General features: G+C 44.9%; 1 protein-coding gene across 2 annotated transcripts in view; it reads left to right on the top strand.

The window, feature by feature from the left end:
• EVC2 (EvC ciliary complex subunit 2) overlaps positions 1-20,189 on the top strand; it is a 155,304-nt gene that overhangs the window by 62,634 nt on the left and 72,481 nt on the right. The gene's annotated exons all lie outside the window — the stretch shown is intronic.

The following is a 20,189-nucleotide window of genomic DNA, read 5'->3' as shown; positions in this document are numbered from 1 at the left end:
GTGGCCTCCTCGTCTTTAGAGGGACCGCTTATCGGCCCGAGAGGAGAACTCTGTTGTGTCTGACTCACAGCACTCTGTGAGCTGAGGGTATTCTAAGCAGAGAGGGGCTTTCCTCCTGCTTGAAAGGCAGCTCCTTCCCAGCTGAGTGAGTGCCTCGGTGTAGGGCCAGGCCATCAGCTTCGTGAGTGCTGGGCTGACCTGGCACCCAGCTGGGAATTGGGCCTGTTACTCCATTGCTGGGTGTCAGGGTTGTGCAGCCATTCAGTTGTGAGCCTTCATTTTAGCTTAATTCCCTCATCAGAATGCCAAGGGCGACAAATTAAAATTCTCCACACTGTCTGAGAGAGCGGAGGGAGGACAGGCAGTGGGGAGAAGGGGGCTGGTTACTGGCAGAGATTTGTAAGTATCTCTAATTATATTAAGTGGTACGAGCAGGTGATTATCAATGTATTTCGTAACTAAAAGTCTGTTTTCTTCCAAAACTTGAAAATGAGTAGAGTGAAATGATTTGGTTTGTGTGATCAGCACTTAGATATTTCATTTTGCAAGTAGATCAGACACTGTCACCTTCTGACCTGAGTAATTAATGAAGCCAAATCCAGTTTTTGTACCCTGACACCGAATTAAATCTTGGAGACAGAGTTTTGGGTGAAGTAGAAAAGAATAACTTTATTTCTTTGCCAGGCAAAGGGGGCCACAGTGGGATATTGCGCTCAAAACTGTGTGTGCCAACCTGGAGCGGGTAGGGAGAAGTTTTATAGTAATAGTTCAAACAGGGCGTGATCAGCTCGTGGACATTCTTCTGATTGGTTGGTGGTGAGGTAAGCGGGAGTCAGCATCATCAACCTTCTGGTTCCAACCGGCCTGGGGTCTACGGGCTTGTGGACAGCACACAATTAATTTCTCCCACCTGGTGGGGGTCTCAGTATCTGCAAAATTGTTATGTGTATCCCTTGAGGGGGAACCAGCACCCTGCCCCAAGGCTGCACTATTTCTTGACTATTCCTCCCTTGTCTAGTATCCTCTCCCTTCCCTAATTAGCATCTGTTTGAACCTGCCCTTTGGTACTCAGGGAAGGTCATAGAGGCTGAATGGAGCCTATTTCCTGTGATCAAGAAATGGGGGACACAGAAAGGCTTTTTGCCCAGGAGCCCCATAGGGTCTTGCTTGGTGTCATTAGTACTATAAAATAGGAAAGTATTGATCATCCCGGTTTTGTTTTAGATTCACAAAGTGTTAGCCTATGAAAAGCGAACACTAAATATAGGGATAAAGTCTTCCTTTATCTCTATATTTTATGAGATTATTCTGAGCTGCTGCAATTTGCTGATCCTGGTGTGTGAATGCAATAGGGATATTGGGGTTCACCAAGATTTTATTCTTGTAAATTACTTAGTCGCTCTGGACTTTTATATTTATTTCTCCTTGGGAACTGATCTTATTTTGTCTGAGGAGTGTTTAACATTGATTATCAAGCATGACCTGAAAGTCCTCACCTAGAGAACTAAATTTTCTCCTCCCTTCCTCTCCCATCTCTCTGCCCTCCCTCCCCATCCTGACACTCAGTATTTATTGCATGACAGTTCTGTTTAAAGCACTGTGATTGGACGCTCATTTTGGGACCTGGTAATTATTTTAAAAATCGTAGCATTGCCAATTACTTTTCATCTTTCCATCTTGATTTATGTCAGGCTTAGAAACTCCCAGAAAGAAAAATGTCACTCAGAATGTCAGGGGATTAATATGCATGGGAATCTGTGATAGTCTCCCCACTAAAAATAGAGTTTTTCTCCAGCAAATCGTTTATCCCATTTGTAATTCTTACCTGAGGTTTAGCTGGGATTCTAAATATGCCTGTGATTTGATTGCCACCTCATTTCCGAGACCCATCAGAGCCGTAACTTTGCCCTATATTGCTGATTTATTTTTGACAAAGAGCATTTCCTTGGTTTGCTTGGTTGTTTATCTTTTACATTGTTTATTCATAGGCTGCCTCTTACACAGAGCATTTGAGGAAGGAATATTTCCTTTGATTTTTATCAGGCTCCCCAGCTATGGTTATAATGGAGGTGGCTCAGCCCCAGTCATGCTGGGACAGGAGAAAGGAGGAAATGACCACGACTTGCTGGTCCTAGAAGCTTCTGGAAGCATAGTGTGGCCACAGGGCTTTAGCTCCAGCCTTGCTCTGGCTCTGACCACCACCAAGCATCTCACACCCATGTCCTTACTTACTTCTCATAGCAACTCTAACAAAGGAATCTGATGTTCGGGAAGGTTTATGGGTTTTGCCTGAGGTCACACAAGTGGTAATAGATTTTGTCCAGGCCTGAGTGCTTTCAAATCCACCATTCTATTGACAGAACAGCTTTTTAAAGACTGAGCTTAGGTTTTTCTAGAGAGGCAAAGAAAAATAAGAGAAGATAGTAAGTCCAGATCTGCGTTTATTTCCTTTGTTATTAAAAGGAAGCTTATTGCTGTCTTTCGATGCTACCAACATCACCTTCTAAACTGCCTAAAAATCATGTTTTGTATTGAAATCGAGCAAGACCCTGTGGGGCTCCTAGCATAGAAGTCTTTATGTCCCATTTCTTGACTCTAACCTCCATGACCTTCCCTGAGTTCCAAAGGGCAGATTCGAACAGTTGCTAATCCACAAAGGTAAGGGATGCAAAGACAAGGGAGGGGCAGCCAAGAAACAGTAGTGCAGCCTTGGGGCAGGGTCCTGGTTCCAACTCAAGGGATACACATAACAGGGCCTTTAAGCTCTTTAAGATGTCCACATTCTTCATAGGAGAAAGACCACCTGAGGCTACATTAAAGGAACCAGAGAAGCTCATCGAGAAGATTACCTGAGACCAGATTAGAGGTGCAGGCCAAGCATACATCCTAATCTTATCAGCAACCCCACCCTTGAACCGTTGCTATAAAACTCCCCATCAAATCCTCCCGGGTTGGGACACATAGTTTTCAAGGTCAGGGACCTGCAGTGTTCCCCTTTGCCTGGCAAAACAATAAAGCTATTCTTTTCTACTTCACCCAAAACTCTGTTTCCAAGACTTGATTCAACACCTGTGCTGAGAGGCTGAGCTTTTGGCATCAGTACCAAGTGGGTGTTCAGAGTATTTGTAAAACTGAGGCTTTTAAACATGTGTCTAGGCATACCTCGGAGATACTGCAGGTTCTGTTCCAGGCCACCGCAGTAAAGCGAGTTCCATGAATTTTTTGGTTTCCCAGTGCGTGTAAAAGTTATGTTTACATTATACTCTAGTCTATTAAATGTGCAATAGCATTATGTCTAAGAAAACGATGTACATACCTTAATTTAAAAATACTTTATTGCCAAAAAATGCTTTTGATTTAAAGTGAGAGATGTGTAACTTCCTTTCACTTGAACCCTTAGAGGCCATTGTGGGGCTGTTACCGAGTCCAAGCGTGCTCTGCTCACTGTACAACAGGCCAATAAATTGGAGACGAGGTGTTGAGACAAGGAACATGACTTTATTCAGAAAACCGGCAGACAGAGAAGATGGTGGACTAGGGTCCCCAAAAAAACCATTTTGTAGGGGTCTGGATGCCAGTTTCTTTTATAGAATCAGAGCGGGAGGTAAAGTAAAAGGGCAGAATAGAGAGGGAGAGGTGGAGAGGAAGTAAAGTAAAAAGGGCCATCGGTCTTGCAAAACATCTCCTGGAATGGCCAGCCTAGGGGAGGGGGAAGGGGATGTCTTTCTTGCAGCCATCCACAGGTGGGTAGGGTTCCCTGAAGCAGGCCATTATGTATGATTATACTAACAAAAGCAACAAAAAGCAAAGGCTAAAGTCAAAGAAAAGGATCCAACAACGTGGAGTCAAAATTGGCTCTTCCCTGTTACAGGTTATTAATTGGCCTCATTTCAATATTGTTGTGTCTCAGGGAATAGGGAGGCCCGAAGAGAGGGAGAGAGAGATGAGGGAATGGCCAGTCTGTGGAGCAGTCAGAACACACACGGTATTGGTTAAGTTTGCCATCTTGTATGGGCGCCATTCGTGGCGCCCCAAAACAATTACAATAGTATCATCAGAGGTCACTGATCACAGGTCACCTTAAAAAATATAATAATGATGAAAAAATCGGACATATTGCGAGAATGCCAAAATGCGACACAGAGACAGGAAGTGAACAAATGATATTAGAAAAATAGCACCGATAGACTTGCTCAACACAGGGTTGCCACAAACCTTCAATTTGTAAAAAACTACTGTAGCTGTGAAGCTCAGTAAAGCAGAGCCCAATAAAACGAGGTCTGCCAGTATTGAGTAGTTTTTTATGTACCAACCATATGATGTTTTTTACAATCACTGTTGGTTAATTTGATGGCAAAGATTAGAAGGTGCAAGGCTACTCAAACTAGAACCCCTAGGATGTAGGTCTGTCGATGTCCATCCTACAGGTTCCATATATACTCGTGGAATTGAGGAATGATGAGGGAGACTCAGCAGGACCTGATGATGGATTGAGAATGGGGTTTGAGGGAGAAAGAGCCATCAAGGATGATGCCGAAGTTTCAGCCTGACCAACTGGGAGAATGTGGTGCTATTTCGTAAGATGAGGAAGGAGAGGGCAGGATTGCATTTTGAGGAAAAGATTGGAAGTCAGTTTTGGACATGGTGACTGAAAGATGCCTTTGAGACACCCACATGGAGGTGTCAGGTGGGCAGTCAGCTGTGTAGGTCTGTTATTGGCTGAAAGTCTGGATGGAGGTGCTAGGTAGAGATGGGGGTTGATGGGGGGACTTATGGGAGAGGACAGGGAAGGAAGGGAACCAGGACGATCCCCTAAGGAATGCCAGCATTTAGAAGTGAGAAAAGTAAGAGGAACCCAGGAGAACAAGGAGGTCTGGAAAGTCAAGAGAAAAGGGGTCCTAGAAAAAAGGGGTGACTGACCATGTCTGATATTGCCTGGAATTCAGTCAAGTGTCTTGCTTTCAGCTACCGGAATACCATTGATGATCAGAGCAGCTCTGGGGGAGAGGCAGGGGCAGGAAACCAGAACAGAGTGAGTAGAATGGTGACAAGAAGTATGGGCAGCTCTTTCCAGGTGCTTTGCTATGAAGGGGAGCAGAGAAATGGAGCCGAAGCTTAAGGAGAACATGGGCCCATGAGAGGGAAATGCTTAAAGCACTCTGGGTGGATGCAGAGACAGCGGAAGGTTGGTTGTAGAGCCCAGGGTTTAGGAACTCAGGCTGAGCAGCTGGGCCTCCTGCTTGGGGTCCAAGTTCTTCCACTTGCAATTGGGTGACTCTGGTTGCCTTTTCTATAAAATGGGGATAACTGTGCCTGCCTCAGAGAGTGCTAGGATAATGGCTGGTCCCTTGCTCTGCACAGAAAGGTCTTTTCCAGGTGAGCAGGAGAGGGACAAGGGGAATGTGGTATTCTCTTGTGGCTGCTCTAACAAAGTACTATAGGGCTTCCCTGGTGGTGCAGTGGTTGAGAGTCCGCCTGCCGATGCAGGGGACACGGGTTCGTGCCCCGGTCCAGGAAAATCCCACATGCCGCGGAGCGGCTGGGCCCGTGAGCCATGGCCGCTGAGCCTGCGTGTCCGGAGCCTGTGCTCTGCAAAGGGAGAGGCCACAACGGTGAGAGGCCCACGTACTGCAAAAAAGAAAAAAAAAAAAAAAAGTACTCTAAACGATGGCTTCAAGCAGCAGAAACTTATTGTCCCACAGTTCTGGAGGCCGGAAGTCCAAGGTCGGTTTCACTGGGCTGAAGTCAAGGTGTTGAAGGGTTGCAGTGCCTGCAGATACTCCTGGGGAGAGTCATTCCTGCCTCTTCCAGCATCAGGGGGCAGCCAGCAGTCCTTCACTTGTGGCCGTATCACTCCAATCTCTCCCCCACGTGGCCTCCTTCTCTTCTGTATGTATCCAATCCCTCTGCCTGTTTCTAGGAAGACACTCGTGATTGGATTGAGGGCTCACCAGATAATCCAGGATGGTCTCCCCAGTCATGATTATTCACTTACATCTGCAAAGATCCTTTTTTCAAATAAGGCCACATTTAGATTCCAGGGATTAGGACCTGATATCTTTGGGTGGCCATTATTCCAGGAAATGATCAGGATATCTCAAAAGAATGAGGAAGGGAGTGGAGACTTGAGGGGTCTCATGAAGAAGTAAGAGGAGGGGGTCTGTGGGTTGGGGGTTTCAAGAAGGTGGGTTATAGCATTGTTTCTGGAATGTTCCTGAGGGTTCTCTTCAGACAAGCACTGTTGGAAACGGTCTTCTCTCTATTAAGAAGTAGTTGGTCCAGGGCTCAAATCTGAGTCTTCTGACACCAAGGCTGGGTACCCTTTGGTGCTTCCTCATTGTCTACAAAGCATTTGATGGAGAGTCTTCTCAAAATAAGCCAAAGGAGACTCCCCAGGAGGGAAAGGGGTCCTGATCCAGGTGGGGGCAGCCTTCCCCCTCATGGTACAGCTTCCCCACTTCCCTCAGTGGGATTGAGATAAAAGTGGCAGCTTGCAGGTGGCAGGGGTTCAGGAAATACTTACGGCCTTGAAGAATCGCACCTCGTCACCTGGGGCCGGATGTCCCACTGGAGACTAGTGGGGTCGTGATGGGTTTTAGGAGGCCAGTAAATAACTCCCTCCTCTTTTCTTCCCAAATTCTAAATGACTTTGAGGATACCTCTTTCCCTTCCCTCTCCTCCCCTCCCCGCTCCCTTCCTCTCCTTGCCCACTCCCTTCCTTCTTTCCTTTTTCTTCCTTCATTTTTGTTTTCTTCGTGTATTGATTAAGCATCTAGTATGTATCAGAATCCGTGCCACATGGTGGGGACACAAACAAGAGTCACCCATGCTCCCACCCCTGGGCCCCCGTCGGGCTCTCACCACATGGTTTTGTGATGCCCAGATTGTGTGTCTGTTTCCACATTAGACCCTGAGCCCTCGGAGGGAACCAGTCTAGTGGTACTAGGTAAGCGTCAGCCATCGTCTTGTGAATGAATGAGTGGGTGAAATTTGCACCGGATGTTGAAGGGTCATTGAGACATTATCAGGAAGTGAATGGACTCTTAAGAAAATAACCCAAGCCTGGGCCGTTCCTGGACTTCTGGAAGGACCAAATTCACCTAGAGCATCAAATGGTCAAGCATCTTGTTACACAGGCCGGCTGAGGCAGAAAGCAGCCCTGTCCTCACACCTGTGCCTTGCCCCTGGGTCCCAGCAGTGCCCGACCAGCCAGAGGGGGATTTTCATGGGGACATAATGAGACTGCTGCTGAGCAGAGCAGCAGCAGTGCCAGTCTGGTTTCCATGGTGACCCTCACTCGTCTTCGCAGCCAGGTGTTTGTCGGAGAAGTTCTGTGTCCCACAGACACCTTCTTTCGGCAAGTGTTTACCGAGCTCCTGCTGAGTGCTTGGCGCAGAGCTGGGTGAGGTGCTGGAGAGGAAGCCAAACCAAGCGAGGACCCAACGTGCAGCCATCTACGGGGAGAATCAACCCAGACGACTAAATGCAGCGCAGTGAGGCGGTGCAGGCTGGGATGATCATCGACTAGCACCCTCACCCCCACTGCAGCCCCTCTGCTGTGTGCCAAGGAGTTACAAATGGTCCATTTAACAACTGCAGGCTGTGACGGGTGTGCTCTCTGACTCAGCATCTCACCTTCCTCACAACACCCCTTCCAAATCACAAGGTTCATGCATCCTCTTAGGAGTTTCTGAGACATAACAGGAATCATCTCAACAGCTGGGCGTGTCTGAGGGGTCAGTAAACAGCTGTGATCTCCTACTGCCTTGAGTTCTGAGCCAATTGGGAGAAAAGACATACATTAGGCATGTTGTCCAGTCCAGCCAGAAAAATTACCCATCACTTTTATTACTTAGAAAAGCTAGGCTGGAGGATGTGGCTTTTATCTGGAAGCATAGCCAGCCCCACTGCAGGCCTCTCCCTAAAACTGACTGCAGGGAATTCCTGCTTCAGTCCTCCATCACTTCCGCTCCCAGATCTTCTCCACGTGGAAGGGCCGTAAGCAGGGGGAAAAGGCACATGGCCCCTCCCCAGCACAGGCCATCAGTCAGCTGCAGTGATGGACACTAGTTCGTGGAAGTTTGTGTGTGCTGGCAGGTAGGGCTGGGTGCTTTGGGTGTGGTGGTGCTTCTAGCCGACTTCTGAGGCCCTGTCCTGGGCCACCATCTTGACATCACTATCCACATTGGTCTGGCACCAGCCACAGAGAGCGGCCAGAAGAGAGATTGTCAGAAGCGACCCAGAAATTCATTCTGTCGTGCAGGGACACATAGTCCCTGACTCTGATAACATCCATGTTGGCTTTTTTTCTGTTTCTTTATTCAATTTTTTGAATAATAACTAAGGAACATGGCCAAGAACTAGAATGACAGAAGAGGCCATACTGTAAAAACCAAATTGTCTTCTCATCACCTGCACTCTGGTTGTCATCCCCAGAGGCAAAGGCAGTCTATTACCCATGTCATGTACCCTTTGGAGATCATCTATGACTATATGTATATTTACACATATACTCCTTTATTAAAATGCAAAATAATCACATACTTTACCCACTATTTTGCTCCCTTTTCTCCCACTTTGCAGAAGTCTTGGAGATCTATACCTACACAGCGACCTTGCTCTTTTAAGTGGCTGCATAATATTCCAATAACAGTAATCATAACTGAATTTTTGGAGAATTTACTATGAATGAGACACTGATCTGGTTGTTTTATTGACATTGACATTAACATATTTACCCTTCAGAGCAGCCTCTGAGCTAAGTAGTGTTTACAGATGAGGAAACTAAAGCCCAGAGAGTTTATGTCACTTTCCAGAGGTCACAAGGCAAGTAGGAGGTGTGGTCAGGACATGCGTCCAGAGCCTACCATCTTTTTTTTTTTTTTTTGTGGTACACGGGCCTCTCACTGCTGTGGCCTCTCCTGTTGTGGAATACAGGCTCCGGACGCGCAGGCTCAGCGGCCATGGCTCACGGGCCTAGCCGCTCCGTGGCATGTGGGATCTTCCCGGACCGGGGCACGAACCCGTGTCCCCTGCATCGGCAGGCGGACTCTCAACCACTGCGCCACCAGGGAAGCCCCCAGAGCCTACCATCTTAACCACACCCTCCCACAGTGCTGCGGTGCCTGTCCGGCACAGACGTCTTTATGCACGTGTGCAAGGTCATCTGTAGCATGAATTCTTCAAAGTCAAGTTGCTGCATTAGTGTGTATTTTTAAAAACAGGTATTGCCCACCACAGAAGCCAGACCAGTTTGCCACCCCCAGTGTTTGAGATCCTCTCTTTCCCACACCCTAGTCATAGGGGCAAACCATGGCACCTCCCTGGAGCTCTAATTTTTCACTCTTCTTATAATGTGTGAGGTTGGACAACTTTTCATACGTTGAAGGTGTAGTTGTGTTTTCTTGTCTGGTTAGCAGAGGAGGTTGCCTGGGCTTAGCGCAGGGCTGCTTGAGTTGCAAGGTCCTTCCCCACTCTTGGCTCCGCCATTTAATCATTTAATGACCTTGACCACAACCCATAACTTTCCTGTGCGTCAGTGTCCTCATCTGAACACAGGGATGGTGAAGGTTTAATAAGCTCCCACACACCCAGATCTGAGTGTGGGGATGCCTGGCTCATAGTAAGTGATTCACCTGTTTCCAGTCATTTTAGCTCTTGGCTCTATTCTGCCCACTGAACCCCACGGTTTCTTTCTATGGCTCAGTTTCATGGATTTTGAAAATATGGACAGCATTTCCTCGGTGACTCCTGACTCCTTATCCCGCTGCCCACACATGCCAGGCAGTCGTTCAGTCTACAGTAGGTGGCAAGGGGCTGGAAATGCAAGGGTGAGCTCAACAGGCAGGGTCCTGGCCCTCGGGGCTTATAGTCCAGTGAGAGAGGCAATCAGCAGAGAACCACTTGGAAATATATATGATTCCACACCGTGCTGGGTACCGTGAAGCTTTATCTCCTTGTCCTTAGCACGTGTCTGCCCTGTAATCATCACCAGTCCTGAGAAGTGGAAAAGTCACCCCAAATGCTCAGTAAATGTGGATGAACAAGTGAACAAGAATAGGATTAATACTGTGATTGTGTCCAGTGCACGTAAAGTGAAAAATCGTTAACTCTGTGCAAGTGTGACAATAAAACGCCCAGAAATTCGTTCACCTCCTGAAACAGTGGTGGCTGAGCTCATGAGGGGCTGGACATTCCCTCGAGGCTGTCAGGATGGCACACCTTGGAGGTGGTTGTCATGATATGTTGGGATGTGGTGAAGGTTAAATGAGCAACAAAGGGCACATTTTATATGTATGCATCAATGAGTGGGAAAATAAGCTTTTCTTGGATATGTAAGAGTACAACCTTATAAACTAGTGAAAGGACAGATGCGAGATGAAAACCATTTTCACAAATTGCTGATCATGTGTTAGCTAACATCAAGTATAAAGTGATTTCTACTTTCTTGGGAGAATAGAATGTTAGAGTTTTGATGCTGCAAAGGATCTTAGAGGTCATCAGGTCTAAATTCTTGGCCAGAGAAAAAGTATTCTTGTTACCAAAAGTTAGGTCAGCTACTCGCTGCTTGAAAGCCAGTACTCTAGAGGCAAGGTTGGTGGAAAGGAAAGTTTCGTTTATTTTGGAGGCCAGCAACCGGGGGAGAAGGCAGACTCGTATCCAAAGGCCAACTCTCCCCTGACAATCAGTGGACAAGAGCTTTTGAAGGGAATTTTCAGGGGTATATAGGTGGAGGGAGGGGACAACATGCAGAAACAGCACAGTCAGCTCTGACAGTCATCTGGAAATTGGTCACACTGTGGTCTGAAGAGCGTCATCTTGATTGTTTTAAGTACAGTTAATCTTCAGTTTCCAGGTCAGTTTGTTCCCATTTCTTTGAGGCTAGTTCTCAGAATTGTGGCAGCTTATGTCATGGCTACAGTCTGATCATCATGTAGTTAACTTCTTCCACCTGGTGGGGGTTTCAGTATTTACAGAACAGCTCACAGGATATGGCCATGGCTCAGAATATTATCTATAGCCCTTGAAGAAGAACTAAAAGTCCTTGACTTTGCTTAATGACTGAACTATTGTTATTTGGTCGTGTTTGACTGTTTTCCTTTGCTTCTGCACTTTCTCACTCTCTGATTAATTTTATTCTTCGGCTAAAGTTTTTCTATAGACAAAAGGCAGATAGAGGGCAAGGACCATGGGGTCCTGCTCCATTCCATTGTCTCTAGTACACCCAACAGATGGTCAACCCATTTCTACTTGGATATCTCATTGACAGTGAGGGGCTTCCATTCTTGGGAGGCTGCTGTTAGAGCTTGAATTGTGTCCTCGCAAAAAGATACATTGAAGTCCTAAACCCCAGCACCAGTGAATATGACTTTATTTAGAAATAGAGTCTTTACACATACAATTAAGTTAAGATGCCAGTATGACTGGTGTTCTCATAAGAGGGAAATTTGGGGCTTCCCTGGTGGCGCAGTGGTTGAGAGTCCGCCTGCCGATGCAGGGGACGCGGGTTCGTGCCCCGGTCTGGGAGGATCTCACGTGCCGTGGAGCGGCTGGGCCCGTGAGCCATGGCTGTTGAGCCTGCACGTCCGGAGCCTGTGCTCCGCAACGGGGAGAGGCCACAACAGTGAGAGGCCCGCGTACTGCAAAAAAAAAAAAAAAAAAAGAGGGAAATTTGGACACAGAAACAGAAAGGGAGAACATCACTTGAAGACAGAGGTAAAGACTAGTGATGCCTCTACAAGCCAAGGAATGCCAAAGATTGCTGGCAACACCAGAAGCTGGGAGAGAGGTATGGGACAGATTCTCCTTCATGGTCCTCAGAAGGAACCAACCCCGTGGACACCTTGACTTTAGACTCTGGCCTCCAGAAGTGGGAGCGAAGACATTTCTGTTGTTTGAAGCCACCTAGTTTGTGGTACTTTGTTAAGGCAGTCCTAGGAAACCAATACAGCACCTTAATCCATTTCTTTGGAATCAGAATCTGAGAGTAGTGCTGGGAATCTGCATCTTAAGATGACTTGAAGTCATTCTGGTCATTCTGATGCCTAATAGTTCGAGAGTTTCTGCTGGAGACCCATGTGCCCAAACCATGCATCCTCTAGTTGGTTCTGGGCCGAGTCCCAAGGTTCCCCATGTAAAACTGCAAACCCTCCAGCCCTCTGTCTCTCTTACCCTGGACCATTCATCTGCAACTCTAAGCCCTCACTGCCTGAAGGATGCTCCTGAGGGTCTGAACCCCCCTGCATAGCTTCCTGCCTCTTGATCCAGACTTCTGGCCTCCAGATTTCTGACACAAGACATTTCTGTTGTCCTGAGCCACCTGGTCTGTGAGACTCTGTTACAGCAGCTCCAGGAAACCAGTAAGTCGTCCATCTCAGTGTAGGCAGCTTGTAGTCCTTGAAAGGCCCTCCTCTTCTTTAACCAGGAGTCCCCATTCAAGGTTCGACGTGAGCAAGCAAACAGCCTGGTGAACTGTGGGCGTCATCCCGACACAGCCTCTCCTTGGGGCCTCTCACCTCTCTCTCCCAGACCTCTCCCATCTTTCCGTCTCACCTTCACCACCCGATTCCTGGTCGTTGCCATGCCTTCACCGGCCACCTGCACTCACCTCACTTCCATCCTGGACCCTCAATCCATTCTTTTCAGTGACCCCGGCTTTGCCAGCCTCCTGTTGCTCTTGGTAAACCCGTGTCATCTGCCCACAACTGGAAATAGTGTACACATGGTCACCATTGCCAGATACCTCTGAAATCATCATGAAGATGGTGGAACCTGGAACAACAGTAGACATTTTAGGGAGGTGGCTTCTAGTGGATTACGAAGAAGACCATTCTGACAGTCTGAGCTCTCCCACGATGGAAAGCCCACCTGGAGACGCAGTTAGCACCCCTCACCATGCGTGTGCAGGGTGGTGGCTGGGGGACTTCTGCAGGAAAGATAATGAGGACACCTGGGCGCTGGTTGGAAAGATGACTTAGCTGAGGTCCAAGGTTGATCTCATTTCTAAAGCCGCCTTTCAATGTTCCACCTTATATTTTCTTTCCCATCACTGTCATCTAATCTCCAGGTAGAGCAAGATCCAGCTATACAGGTAAGAATTTCAAATGTAATCTACCTATTTATGTAACGTTCATCTCTCCACTTCTCCATCCATCTATCCATCTGTTTATGTTCCCTTCAAATGTTCTTTTCTTTGCCATAAAGAATGACACCAAGGAAGACTCTGATGGCCATAACCACAGCAACAACAATGTGAAGTAACATTTTCCAGCATCTGTTTTGTGCCGGGCACCGGCTAAGCGCTTTGTGCGTGTCAGTGTGAGGCAGTGGGGCAGAGTTTAGAGCCAGGACTCTGGAGCCACGTGTCATGGCTTCAAATCCCAGTTCTGCTACCTAATAGCACTGTGACTTTCAACAAGGTAATTCTTCTGTGTCTCAGTTTCTTCACCGACCTTATAAGAGCATCATGGGGATTAAATGGCTTGATATCCATCAAGCTATTAAAACAAAGCCTGTGCATAAAAGGCACTATTAATCCTCTCAATGACCTTCATTTTTTTAAGAATGTATTTTATTGAAGTATAGTTGATTTACAATGTTAAGTTCTGCTGCACAGCAAAGCGATTCAGTTATACATAAATACGTTCTTTTTCATATTCTTTTCCATTATGATTTATTACAGGATATCGACTATAGTTCCCGGGGCTGTACAGTAGGACCTTGTTGTTTATCCATCCTATATATAATAATTTGCATCTGCTAATCCCAAACTCCCAATCCTTCCCTCCCCCAACCCCCTTGCCCTTGGCAACCACAGGTCTGTTCTCTAGGTCTGTGAGTCTGTTTTCTGTTTTGTAGGTAAGTTCATGTGCATCTCAGTGGCCTTCATTTGACATGGGTGATAATATTCTTACTAACCAACTAGGGATCTAGGATCAGAGACATCAGATAACTCACCTGAGTCACCCAGCGCCTAAGAGGGGGAGCTGAGATTGGAAGCTAAGTTGGCGTGGCTCCCGAGCTCATGATGTTTTCAGACATAGTGAAACACCATCTCTTGGGAAACGGCCAAGTGGAGAGAGGAACTCTCCCTTATAATTTTCGCCTGTTCCAGAACTGTCCCATCCGGTCTGGCCACCGAGGGGGTGGGGAGTGGGCAGTGATGTGGAAACGCCAGGGTGGAAGGAGTTAATGAGCCTCTGTCTGCCTCAAGCTTGGAGAGGGAGGGCCCAAGCTGACTTCCAAACCAAGAGATCTTTAAGAGGAAAAAATCAAAGACAAGGATGCTGACCCTGGATCTGACAATCTATTTGAGTTTATACCAAACTAAAAAATGTAGGGTTTATCATAACTTTAACCAGTGTTTGACTCACACACAGTAATTAGTTTTACTCTGATTTAACCTGCCATTACAGTTTTGACAGTGAGGATACCCAGGAGGTATTTTCCCCTGAATTCTTATTGTCCAGGCCCTCAAATTGATTGGATATAAATATGATTTATGGTCCCTACACAGCATCTTGCTGCAGTAAGATGCCATGGAAATTGGCTCCTATGAGGAAAATTTTGCTTTCACTAATACTCAGTTGGTTTTTGTGGGTCTGTTATGCTTACATCAGCCAATGTGGAGATTTATATTATAAAAAATGGCCATGGCCATTTCATTTTCACTCTGAATGAATTACCCTCCATGTTAATGAGTCCTCTTTCTCATTCAGGAGAACACCTACTGCTTTCTGTATCAAATCCTACCATAGTTTCTTTCTGACACCTTGCTTGCCATTTGGTGAGAACTTGATTCATTTTTATACAAAATAAATAAGGAAAAAGACACTTATGTCTTTGTTTCTTTTGTATCGTCAGTAGCTAAGCAAAGTATTAATCAGTTCTTGGATAAGTTAAGCTGTGCCGTTTCTTTTGCAAAGATGTTATCATGGGAAAGCCACTAATACATTTTAATGGCTTATATTTATGAAGTGCTCCCTCTGTGCTGGTCATTGTTCTAACTCCCATGTGAAATCACTCATTTATAAAGAGGGCTATTGCTTGTACAGGATGTATATGCAGCAAAACTGGCCGGAGTTAAGTACATTCCTCTCTAAAGTACAGTGACAAAAGCTGACACTTTTGTGACCTGAAAAAATTAAATGTTCTCTAGGAAAGAAGCGTTTGAATCTTGCTAACTTTGCCAACTTGTTGAAGTAGTAAAGAAGATGAAGAATCCCAGTCCAGCCTGTGCAACTCAAAATGTCTTTGTTTCATGGAGGCATTAGGGACTTTTGGAGGGGGGGAGTGGGAAAATATGTGTATTTCATTGTTGTCTAAATAATTAAAAGTACCATAGGGGGTGATGAGAATTTTACCAGTGGATCCGATCCTGTATGCAAACTATGCATTCTTAATATGCATTTCGTTCTTCTGTGGCTGGTTGGGACATTAACAGATGATACCTTCATTAATTGCATGCTATTTTAATTGGTTTAAAGGGACATTTTTCTTTCTTTTGTGGCTTTGGAACACCCTGACAGTTTTATTGTTACTTCTGAGAGTTTATCCATGGGGATTAACATTAATACTATTAAAACAGAAAGTGCCTGTGAGCTTGTGTTCCCAGGGGATCGGGAAGGGTGAGCTGTGAGGACCGACTCTCTTCTGCCACCAATTTCCTGGGAGAGAGAATAGAAAAGAATAAGGAAACTACTGTACTTAGAAACAACAAAATGCCAGACTCCGCACCATGTATTTTCTATATCTTATCTCTTTTAGCCCTGAACAACTACCTATGAGGTTGGTCCCCATTGTGCAGTGGGGAAGCCGAGTCCTTTACCCAGCTCGCTTAAGCTAGGAAGTGATTTAACAGCAAAGAACTTATGGAAATGTCCTCCTGTTCATTTCAATCCCCATGTACCTGGTAAAGCACTTGCAGTTTACCCAATAGGCAGCCACCCATTTTCTTATACAAGTTAATAAATGAATGAATGATGGATGGAGTGAGTCAGATAAGGTGTATGAGTTTCATATCCAGCTGTAACAAGTGACCACAAACTTGGTGGCTTAAAACAACACAAATGTATTATCTTACAGTTCTGGACATCAAAGTCCAATATGGGCCTCGCTAGGAAAAATCAAGATGTCGACCGTAGGGGAGAATCCATTTCATTGCCTTTTCCAGCCTCTTGAAGCTGCCTACATTCCGAGGCTCGTGACCCCTTCCTCCATCTTCAAAGCTGATGATTCCATCACTCCTACCCCCCTATCCCCGCTTTTAAAGACCTTGTTATCAATCTCTGGTGTAAGGTGGGCTGATTAGCAGCCTTAGTTCCATCTGCAACCTTATTTCTCCTTTACCGTGTCACCTAACAGATTCACAGCCTCTGGGGATTAGGACATGAACATCTTTGCAGGGGGCATTATTTTGTCTACCACAAAAAGCTTCATTAAAGGTGTGAAATCTATTTTGTCTGTCTCAGTAGAGAAGTAATTCTTTTCTGAGACTGTGGAACATGGTTTGTTTGGTTCCTTGGATATTTAACCATGCACACACCACCTGGAGGCATCTCTTTGCTTTTTCCTTGCTTTGTAACCTGCAGACACTCTCTGCACATGCCATGTTCAGTAAGTACCCCTTGAGGAAATGAAAGAACGAAATAAAGGAGCTGTTGTTTAAAACTAGATTAATTTGGTCTAAAGGACACGGGAGACATTTCGATCTAAGATGGTAAAATTTGAGCATTAAAAAGAATAATGGCTGTAGTCAATTGAAACCCACCAAATATATACAATTTCATAGTGATTCTACGCAGAGGCATGGGGTCTTCCTAGATTCAGCTCAACATTTGCACTCTTCAGACTCCCATAGGCCACACTTGACCCCTTCTATGTAACTCGAGGGCAGGAACACAGTGTACGTGTCCACTGTGAGGGCAGCATTAGACAATCTTCTGTGGGTGCCCTTGCCTCAGGTCACACTGCAACCTATAGCTGTCCAGGAGGTATTTTCTCCCCAGGTCACACAGCTCTAGTGCAAGGAGATTCAGTCTACATCAGGCAACTCTGGGAGCCTTCCTGGCTTAAACGCTTCATACCCCAGAGTCGCCAGCATCTTTTGTAATAACTTACGGGCATGGCTTCCAGCGTTTCCACAAGGGACATGCCCAGGTCCAAGAATGACCTCACTCGGGGAAGTTCAAAGCGCAGTGTCTGCTTCCCTGTTAGGGATTTATGTTTCATTTACAGGTCCTCCCATCCAGATGTAATTTACCAATCAGGCTTCATTTTTTATGACATTTGATGTTCTTGCCCTTCTGAGGTTTTCAGGTAAAAGCCAAAGCTCAGGTTCTCAGGAAGTTGGAACAAGTTTTATTAACCTTTTGCTCTCATACCAAAACAAGCAAATAAACCAATGAACAAACAGACCCCAACTCATTTGTCACCATTGGAGGTTGCTATGATACCAGCTGTTTAACTAGCAAAGAATCAAACATCTATCATAATTGTAAGCCTTCTGTCCAAGTGACTGCATTGCTGAGGAAAATTCTTTGTGAAGAATTCCAGCTTAAAAAAATACAGAAGAAATGATAGAATTAGAAAGTGTGATTTTTCAACCTCTAGGGATATCATGGATCTAGGTAACAATTACAATGTATACTGAAACCATTAGGTGAAAGGTAGATAGGGAATTTCATAATATAGGGATCGTGCTGGCACCCCTTGAACCTGTGATCCATCTTACTGTTTACGCATTGTATGATCCTACAGGAAGCACACGGTACTACTTACGGTACATTTTTAAAAAACAGATTTAATCTGACTCTAATCAAGATCTTAGATCTAACTAGTAGTTTGTGGAAATACAAGGGATAGAGGAACAATGACACCCTTTGGAAGCAATCAGCCAAGTCCAGAATGTGGGACATTCTGCAGGATGAATGACCTGGTTTCCCCAACAAATCATGGAAGGGAAAATGGAAGGGCAGAATGATATAGAATAAAGTGGACTTAGTCAACATTGTGGGATTTTGTTGGGTTCTTGATTTAAAGTTTCAACTGTAAAAATTATTTTAGGACACTTGAGGTAGTTTGAATAATGACATATTAATTATTGGAATTATTTTATTTTTTTTTTCTTTTTGCGGTATGTGGGCCTCTCACTGTCGTGGCCTCTCCCGTTGCGGAGCACAGGCTCCGGATGCGCAGGCCCAGTGGCCATGGCTCACGGGCCCAGCCGCTCCGCGGCATATGGGATCCTCCCAGATCGGGGCACGAACCCGTATCCCCTGCATCGGCAGGCGGACTCTCAACCACTGCGCCACCAGGGAGGCCCTGGAATTATTGTTAACACGTTAAATATGATATGGTTAAATGATATTGAATATGATAATGACATCAAGGATAGGCAAAACTGATATACATAAACACATATATACACATATATGGACATACATATGCACGTGTGTGTGTGTATATATATATATATATATATATATACAGTTAACAGTTAATGATGCATACTGAGGAAATTAAAGGTAAAATGAAAAATCTGGGGTTTGCTTTAAAATGCTAAGCAAACTTTGAAGGGAGTAACTAAAACAAGATTGGCAAATATCGACAGTTTTCCAAGTTGAGTAATGATTACATTGGGAGTCTGATTATGCTACCTACTTTAAGTGCCTGAAAATTTCCATAATAAAGTTTTCTTCTTTTCATAATTTTTAAAAATTTTTATTTATTTATTTTTATTTATTTTTGGCTGCATTGGGTCTTTGTTGCTGCTCACGGGCTTTCTCTAGTTGTAGTGAGCGGGGGCTACTCTTTGTTGCGGTGCACGGGCTTCTTATTGCAGTGGCTTCTCTTGTTGCAGAGCACGGGCTCTAGGCGCAAGGGCTTCAGTAGTTGTGGCACACGGGCTCAGTAGTTATGGCTCGCGTGCTCTAGAGCGCAGGCTAAGTAGTTGTGGCCTATGGGCTTAGTTGCTCCGCGGCATGTGGGATCTTCCTGGACCAGGGCTTGAACCCGTGTCCCCTGCATTGGCAGGCAGATTCTTAACCACTGCGCTACCAGGGAAGCCCCATGATAAAGTTTTCTTAAAACCCTTATATTTTTACAGTCAGATGCCATTTTCTCCTATCAAATTATTAAATATATTTAAACATTTTACAGGGAGGGGTGAAATAAGGATCCTACTGCATTGCTAGGGAACTTCTGGAAAGCAGTTTAGCAGGATGCCCTAAGAGGCTTAAAATATTGCTGGCATTTGACCCAGTGATTCCCTTTGTAGAAATCATACTGAAAAAATCATTGTGAATATCAAAAACTCTTTACAAAGATGTTCACTTCAGATTATCTTAGACTGAATTTTGCAAGTAACCCAAATGTGCGCCACTGGAAGAATGGTTAATTGAATCATGGCACACCACATCATGAAGCATTTTGCAACCATCGTAAAGGAAACTTTTACAGTTTTTAAATACAACTGGAAGATGCCTGTTACAACATTAATTGAAAACAGGACTAAACTATACTTGCATCTATGTAAACAATATACATCCATGGGAAGAATATGTGTAGCCAAAAATAAACTGGAAGCAAATACAACAAAATACCTCCATTGGTTCTGATTGGGTGATAGACCTACAGTGAATGAAGTCTTTTTCTGTGTTTATTTTCCAGATTTTTCTATCGCGGACATAGTTTTGTCCTGTGCATCTTGTAATAGTTTTATAAAGGTATAACCAACAAACCACAAAATTCACCCACATTAAGAGTACAGTCTGATATATATGTGCAAGTATATATAGTTGTACAACCACCATTACAACATTACAATCAAGTTTTAGACCCTGTGACCCTGTGAAGTATCTCACAAATATTTCTTGAGTAGACTTCATTTTTAGAGCAGTTTTAGATTTACAGAACAATTGAGAAGATAGTAAAGAGAGTTCCTACATACCCTGTACCTAGTTTCCCCTGTTATTAAAATCTTCTATTACTATGGTACATTTGTTAAAATTAATGACCCAATACTGATACATTATTATTAACTAAAGTCCATACTCATCCAGATTTCCCTAGCTTTTACTTAATGTCCTTTTTCTGTTCCAGGATTCCATCCAGGGTATCACATTACATTTACTTGACATATCTATAAATTAATTTTTATTTGGAAAAAAAGTAAAATGAACCTAATTTTT

Source organism: Mesoplodon densirostris, chromosome 1, assembly GCF_025265405.1.
Source record: "Mesoplodon densirostris isolate mMesDen1 chromosome 1, mMesDen1 primary haplotype, whole genome shotgun sequence".
NCBI classification, from domain to species: domain Eukaryota; kingdom Metazoa; phylum Chordata; class Mammalia; order Artiodactyla; family Ziphiidae; genus Mesoplodon; species Mesoplodon densirostris.
Note: the sequence above shows the minus strand (reverse complement) of the source record. Positions and strands in the feature narration are given on the sequence as shown.